Source organism: Eschrichtius robustus, chromosome 20 (genome assembly GCF_028021215.1).
Source record: "Eschrichtius robustus isolate mEscRob2 chromosome 20, mEscRob2.pri, whole genome shotgun sequence".
In the NCBI taxonomy this organism is placed as follows: domain Eukaryota; kingdom Metazoa; phylum Chordata; class Mammalia; order Artiodactyla; family Eschrichtiidae; genus Eschrichtius; species Eschrichtius robustus.
In genome coordinates this window covers 66,655,298-66,663,473 of record NC_090843.1, presented here as the reverse complement: position 1 = coordinate 66,663,473, position 8,176 = coordinate 66,655,298, and positions in this window count along the sequence as shown.

Here is an 8,176-nt window from a genome sequence, read left to right as displayed (position 1 = left end):
CCACCCAAGAGTGGACGCTGGTGGGTTCTACAGGGAGGGGCCCCTCCCACAGGCCACTCCTCCTGGCCCCTTCCTGTCTCTGCCTGCCCAGCCCCAGCTGCACCACACAAGCCCTAACCTCCCCTGCACCCACGGGCCCTCCCGAACAGGAGCCCCTTTACTGCCACAGAAACCCAAGCATATTTCCTTAAACAGAGACCATTATCTCTGAAGGAAGAATTTTGTTCCAGCTTTAGAGTAATATTCTGTCCTCCTTATGTGTGCTGAGAATAAACAGACTTCCCCCATTTCTATCCCCCTCTTCCCAGGCCATAGAGCCCCTGAAGCTTAGGTGGGTGCTGGGCTGCCTGTATGGACTACAGTTCCCAGCCTCCCTTGCAGCGTGGTGACCATGTGACTGAAACAGGATGTGAGCCAGTGATGCGTGTGCCTTTCAAGGGAAGGGATGTGCCACCTCTCCACCTCTCCCGCCGTCCTGCCGCCCAGTACGTGGGCTGGTGCCGGGGACCATCTCGGGTCATGTGGATGAAGGCATCAAACACCCAGGATGGAAGGAACCTAGGCCCTGCTCCGTGAAACGGCCCTTTTGCTACAGACCACTGACCCTCAAACTGTTACAGGAGAGAGAGATGATCGTCTATCTGGTTTAAACCAACATTAGCTTGGTTTTGTTCGTGTTTTTAACAAGCCGCCAAACCTCGATCCTAACCAATAAACTCGCCTGATTAAGATGCCCCCAAGGCACCCAGTGCCAGCAGGCTGTCTAGTCAGATTCTCCCAGAAGCAGAACCTGAGGCAAGGATTCAGGTGCCAGAGCTTCAGGAAGGAAGTCCTCCCAGCAGAATCCAGTATGGAGCAAGGGGAACAGGAGGGAGCAGCAGAAGCCCACCAAGGGTGCACTTCTGTCCTGGCCATGGCCCGACCCCAGGGAGCTCTGCAGTGGCCATCACACCTCTGAGTTTGTGCTGCTCCAGGCAAGGGGCTGGGCTCTCCCGCTGCAGCAGCTGGGCTGGAGGTGCCCAGGGAGGCAGGTGTCAACCCCCAGGCGTGCCAGCTGTTCAGGGTAATGCAGCTCCGGGGGCCTGAGGGCCACTCTCTGAAGCAGGTCTGAGGAGTGAGTGGCCAGCTGCCAGGCCCAGAACAGTGGGGGGACCAGGTATGAGGTTCCCTTGCAGGCTCTGGCAAGGCGCCGACAGGGCTCCACACACAGAAGGAAGCCCCCCAGACCTTTTGCGATTCCCATCCTGTCAGCCCCTCCACCCTCCTCACACTGTGGCCCCAGACGAGGTAACGGCCCCGCAGACACTTCCCTGGGACCCTTAGCCAAGAGTGCTGGCAGATGCCACGACACCGGGGATTTGGTTGCCCAGTAAGCCATGCTGGCGTTTGCCCTGAAAAGGCAACAAGTCCCAGCACAGAGAGAATCAGAGAGGTGCAGCGACCTGCCCATGGCCACACAGCTGAAGTGGAGGGACTGAGGTGGGTGGGCCAGGGGAGGGGCAGTGTAACACAAAAGCCCTGAGAGAACCCGGGAGAAGTAGACCCCCGATTCTGTGCAGAGCCAGGAGAGCTGATGGGGAGGGGACGGCGCCGCGGGGAGGATCCCTGTAATGACTGCAGGTGTCACTTACCGAGCACATCTACGGACTGAAAACCTGACCTCGGTTAGCGCCTGCGTCCCCACCCTCATTCGCAGAGGTGCTCCCTCTCAGGTAGCAGACACTGAGGAGGATTTAGGTGCAAGGAAATCCTGGGAAATGCCCACAGGAAAGCGAGACACGGCGTGTTCTCAACACAGTTCCCCCGAGCGCCTGGAGCTGCATCCAGCTGGGGCAGCTGGGGGCCGTGCGGGCCCAAGAAAGCTCGGGGGCAGGCGCTGCGGCGGCGGCGGCGCCGGCAGCGCCGGCACCGGCACCAAGGCGGGGTCTGCGAGGCGGGGCCTGTGGGCGGGGCCGGGCGTGGGCGGGGCCTGGCACCGGGGCGGGCCGGGGCGCGGCAGGGTGGCAGGGGCGGAGCCTGGGGCCGGGGCGGGGCCGACACTCTGCACCAGCTGGGGCTCTTAACTTTCTTCTTCACGGAGGCGAGGGGCTTCCTGTGGCCCCTCTGGCCCTGGGCACAAAATCCTTCCACTCCTTCCAGCACTTTCTCCCTCTAAGTTCTAGAAATAGCGGGAATTCCCTGGCGGTCCAGTGGTTAGGACTCCGCGCTTTTACTGCCAAGGGCCCTGGTTCCATCCCTCGCCTGGGAACTAAGATGCCACAAGCCCAGCAGCCAATAAATGAATAAATAAAGCATGCCAATGTTTGAGACCTGTGTGCCTTCTTTATCTGAACAACTTCAAGAATTGAGTGACGTAGAGCTTTTCATTTGGACATTGGCATTTTATCTACTCACTTGATTAACCCACTCTGGGGGAGGAAGGTCACTGTCTTCAAACACCTGAGAGGGGAGGAGCAGCAAAGTGCCAGATCCCACCCGGATGGAGTCAGCCCTGGGGGACTGGACAGCCCCTCACTCCCCTGCCCTTCGGGCCAGGCTTGCTGGATTTGGATCCCAGGTCTTCCCCTTACCAGCTGTGTGATCTTGGACAGTTGCCTAGCTTCTCTGTGCTTTGGTTTCCGCATCTGTAAAATGGGAAAGGTAACAGAAGCCACCTCCTAGGGGTTCAATGCATAACTCCTGCAAAGAGCATGGGTTGGGGATGAGCCTGGCACAGAACGAGTGCTGGAAACATGCTGACCAACCTCTGGTTCAAGGCAGCAGATCCGGTGTGGGAAGCAGACTCGGACATGGACATGGCCACCTGTGTGACTGGGGCTGGATGGAGGGAAGCAGGGGGCTGGGGGGAACCCTGCAAAGGAGGTGACCAGTACCTGTGGAAGTGAGTTTTGAGGGATGAGTACGAGTTCACCAGCAAAAAAGGGGGGTGTAGGGGATATGTGTGTTGGGGTGGGGTGGCTCTCCAGCACCCAAACCCCTTCCTAGCTGGGAGGGATCCTTCTGTGTACAGCCCCCAGTGGGCAGCGTCCTATTTCCCACTGCAGAAGCTGAAAGGGCCAGACTTCGGTCTGGTCAGGAGGCCACTCCTGCCTGGGACTTTGAAGCTTGATACCTGGGGCAATGGCGACACGGGAGTCCTGACCATATTGGCCTTGATGCCCAGGCCCCTGTAGCCCCCTTAGCCCCTGAAAGTTCTCTTGTCCGCTCTGTAAGCCCTGAGACTGAGCCAAGAAATGCCCCCCTTTACTTATGGCGGACAGAGTTGCTTTGTGTTGCTCGCAGCCAAGAACTCTATAGGGAAATCCTGGCAGAAAGACCAGATAAGCAAGAAATGGAAGGGAGCGATTGCATGAGTGATCCTGGCCCCCAGGCCCTGCTCCCGAGCCCTGCCCTCCTCCCCCAAGCTTCCCTTATTGAGACCATTGCGATCACACGGGGACAGGCTGGATGGGGGTCGGCCTCTCCGATCCATTTCACAACCAACAACGCTGAACCCTGAGAAAAGTGGTGACTTGTTGAAGGTCGCCCACAGAGGGTTAGATGCTGGCCAGGCTCTGCCCTTGTTCCAGTCAGGGGCTCCAGCACCCCGAGGTGGGCAGGTCCGTCCCCACCTGCCACAGCAGGCTGAAATCCTACAGTCCCAAGGACAGACCTTGAGACCAAGGTTTAAAAGGCAAGCCCATCTCGGCCACAGCCGTACATCCTAGGGGGACAAGGAGGAAGGAAGCTTTGTTTTAAAGGCAACTGTGAGGCGGAGAATGAATTTGGAGCCGTGGAATACAGTGACTGAAGCTCATGATTCACACTCTGGGCCTGGCCCAAGGGGTGGCCCAGGAACTGGAGGGACAGGTTCATGAACTGGGCACCTACCGTGTGCCAGGATCGTGATGGGCCTTGCGCGCTCCAGCATTTCGTGGAAGCCACCTGCTATCCTGTAAGGTCAGCATTAGTACCCTCAATGTGCAGAAGAGGACACTGAGTCTGAGAGACGCTATGATGTCTTCAAGGTCACACTGCCTGGGGTGACAGAGCCAAGCTCAGGGCTGTCTGACCCAAGAGCTGGGGGTGGGAGGCATGGAACAGGGCTTGGAAGGCAAAAAGACATGAGGACATTTCAGAAAGGTGAGCCTCTCGTTATTGTTGTTCTTCACGTAAATCCAGTTGCATCTCTCCCCTGCCTAAAACCCTACCATGACTTCCCTTACCCCCTGAAAATGAAGTCCAGAGTCTTTGCCATGGCTCTGCGTGATCTGCCCCCCACCCGATTCTCTTCGGTGGCACCACGTCCCCTCCCACCCCAGGGCCTTTACACAGGCTGTTCCTGATCTGCTCTCTCCACCCCTCACCTACATGATTCCCAGTCCTCCTGCCGCTGCCCTACCCGCTCACTGGGAGTCTTGTGAGGCTGTGGGCCGCCCCCCAAGACAAGCACCCAGTAAGGGCTCCCCCCACCTCGTGTGTCTCCTTTTCACCCCACTGAGCACAGATTATAATCCTCTGAGCCGTGCATTTTCAAGGGAGGCAAAATTTGGTTCTTGGGGGACTGAAAAAATAGATGTTACAATTATTTGTGGCCCCACATGACAAAATCTCATTCATTAGTATTGTATCTCTCCTTAGGGAGAAATTAAATAATTTACTTAATTAAATTGAGTTACTTAATTGTAATCAAGTTTAATTAAATGATTTAATTTAATAAGTCAATGTTTCTCCTTAGGGAATGATAATGGGAAAAAAAAGTGGGAAACGTTGCTGTAAGCATTTATGAGTTTGCTTATGCTCTGTCTGATGCCCTCTGAGCTCAAGGAGGGTAGGCCAGGTCTGTCTAGGTCCTGCTATAGCTCCAGTTCTAGAACGCTGCTGGCACACAGTAGGTGCTCAGGTAACACCTTCCATGTGCCAAGCCCTGCAGAGAATAATCCAGACAAGGCTCTGCCGTAGAAAGGTGGTGCCGGGCCTCCCCTCTCTGGATTCCGTGGGCAACAGGGAGCCATGGAGGGTTCGGGAGCCAGGAAAGGAGAAATTCTTGGGCTGGTGCATCCCCAACCAGAGCTGGCAGCTGCTGCTGCCTCCCAAGCCTCTCCCCACCCAAGTCCCGCCACCAGGCCAGCCCAGGACAGAAATAGAGCAGCCCACGTCTTCTGCAAGGCTGGAGCGGGTGGATGCAGCTAAACGCAGCTCGGCAGGTGGCTCACTCAGGGTGGGAGTTGGGGGTAGGGCAGGACTCCTGGGTTACTGGCTCACTGTCTGGTGGGGCTCAGGCAAGCCTGGACCCTCACAGAGGCTTTGTGGCCTCCAGGAGAGCCTGACTGCCCTGGGCCTGAGGATGAACGAGCTACACTAAAAATAGCACAGCTGATGTATATATAGGCCCTCCCACCTGGTTTCCAAAAGGATTCAAAACGGCTTTCACAAGAGGCAAAGAAATGAACATTTAGAGCGTGCCAGAGTTTACACATGAGGCTCCCACGTCACAAGCCTCGGGGAGTAGAACCAGGACAAGAAGAATCTCAGATCCCTCCAAGAAGCACGTCTGAATGAGAATGAGCTCCCCGTCAGAGGAGGTGTGCAAGCAGAGGCCTCAGCCCCTGGCGGGGGTGTGAGTGGGGAGGGATCCCTGCAACGGATAGAGGCTTGGCCAGATGCTAAGTCCCTGCTGGGAGAGAAGATGGCACCAGCCCCGCTTTCTCAGCCACTGCCCCTGCCCACAAAGCAGTCAGGGATGCAGCCGGAGGTAGGGCTGGTGGTAGGAGCCAGGTGCTGGCCCCTTCCCCTTTTCCTGAGCCAGAGTTATCCCGAGGGACTTGAAAACTGGAGCAAGGGTGGGGGGATGGGTGGGTAAACCTTACCGCTCCCGGGACTGCTGTGCTGACATCCGCAGTGACGCAGGCAGCAGCCCTGCCTCAGACCCCGACGTGGTCCCAGCTTTGGTGCTGCTCGCCGTGTGGTCTCGAGCTCATCGCTTCCCTTCTCTGACGCACAGCGTCCCCGTTCAGTACAACCAGGGGGTTGCCTTGGTCCTAGAGAGCCCTCCTGGGACCCACAGCCCCAAATAAATAGAACTGCAGTGCCCACCCCCACCCCCAGCCCAAGCCTTCGCACAGATCTGGCAGGGCCCTGCTCCCTGGGCCCCATTGCATTGGTTCTGGGATCGTTCTTGGGGCCGGAGGGCACCTGCCCTGCACTTGCCCTGTTTCCTCTGTCATTGCCTGACCCTCGTCCCTGCCAGGCTCTGAGCAAGACAGACCATCTCAGCCCTAGAAGAGCTCCCAGTCTAGTGAGGGAGCTGCCCAGCAGACAAGAGTGTGAATAAATAGGTTGAGGAAAATACAGCAGGGCAAAGGGACAGAGAGAGACAGGGTGGTCAGGGAGGCCTCACTGAGGAGATGGCATCTCTGAGGGGGTGAGCAGAGGTGTCCCGAGCCAGCCAGGAGGATGTCTTGGGGGAGAGCGTTCTGGGCAGCAGAGGACAGCTAGTGCAAAGGACCCGAGGCAGGTGAGCACGGCACGGCTGCAGCGCAGGGAGCAAGGGAGAGTGTGGGCAGGGGAGGGGGGTGGGGTGGGAGGGCTGGCTGGTGGGGGCCATGGGGAGGCTTGGACAGAGGGAGGCGGGAGCCACAGCAGGGCTCTGAGGAGAGGGGAGGCCGAGCTGTTGTCTAACAAGCAAAGCTGCCTTTCCTGGCCTCCAGAGGGGAGTTCGCCAAACTCTCCCTCAGAGGCCACCTCCTGCTCCCAACCACGCCCAGACGCTGTATTTTTAAAGCTGGCGGTTGAGGAGGCTCTCGTGGCTGTAACTGAAACAGAAAGTCCAGGAACCTCCACCATCTGTCTGTCAGTCCAGAGAGACTCATTCACCCCAGGTCTGGGATAGGCCCCTGCCTGCCCATCTGGTCCCTGTGCCCATGACCGCCAGCCCACAGCCTAGGGACAGGGAAGGGGGCCCTGCCACTTGGGGCAATCACGGGCTGAATAAACTGTCAAGGGCCTGGGCACCGGCATGTGCTTTGTAAATGTCAGTGACCTGCACACTGGCTTCTCCCACTTGGATGCCTGGACACCCTGTGTAAAAGCTGAAGCGCCCCCTAAATAGTACCTGAACCTGTAAACAACCGCGTTTGCACTAATGCCAAGAGGAAATCTACAAACGCTAACGTTCTAATATGGCCAGGGCTTGGTAAACTGGGAACCACTTGCTGAGCTATAAAGCGCCTCATAATCCTGCGGAGGCCCTGTGCACGATAAATTACTTTGTAAGCTGTGTTTTGTAAACAGCTCTGGGCTTTGTAAACCGCAAAGTCCTTTGGACACTGCAGATGACTTGCCAGCTGTAGAGCGCTGTGCGCCCAGGAGAACGTGAGTCAGGAGTCGCCCTCCCTCGGCCCCGGGCTCCCCTCCGGGCCTCCACGCGGAGGACGGACGCGCGCGGGCCGCCGCCTGGGCTCCGGTCCGGGGCGCAGAGCTGGGCGGCGAGAGTCCCCCCCGACCCCTTCCCCGCAGCCCAGACACCGCCCTCCCCAGGCCCAAGCGCGGGTGGGGCTGGGGGCGGGCGCTCCGGGGCCGCGGGGTCGAAGCCCGGGCTCTGCCGCCTCCTGGTGGCCGCGGAGGGAGGAGGGACCGGGTCCGCGGCCGGGACTTGGGTCGGCTGGTCCTGCGCGCGCGCGGAGGACACGGGTGGGTGCGTGCGTGCGTGCGTGCGTTCGTGGGCGTGTGTGTGTGAGGCCGTGTGTGCACACGGAGCCACACTCGCACGCAGGGCGATCCGCCCACGCACACATCCACGCACGCACCTTCAGGACTCACGCCCTCGTCCTTTCGTGTGTTCATTCACTAGTGTTTTCATTGAACACAGGTTGAGCGCTCCCCGGGTGCGGGCACTGAGCACACGATGGTGGTGGGGGGTCCGATCGGCCCAAATAACTCAAGAGAGAGGTTAGTACACCGATGGGACCAGGTGCCGGGCCTCCCTGGGGAAGTGACAGGGGAGACAGGAACCGGTGAGCAGGGGGCCACAAGGAGATGGGGAGGAGCGTTCCACACAGAGGCCACAATCAGTGCAAAGGCCCCGAGGTGAGAACAGCCTTCACATGGGAAGGAGGTTGGGGCTGTTAAATGCTGTGCCAGGGAGGGTTCTAGGCAGAGGCTGTCTGTCCCAGACGGAGGCTACCTGGGGACGAGA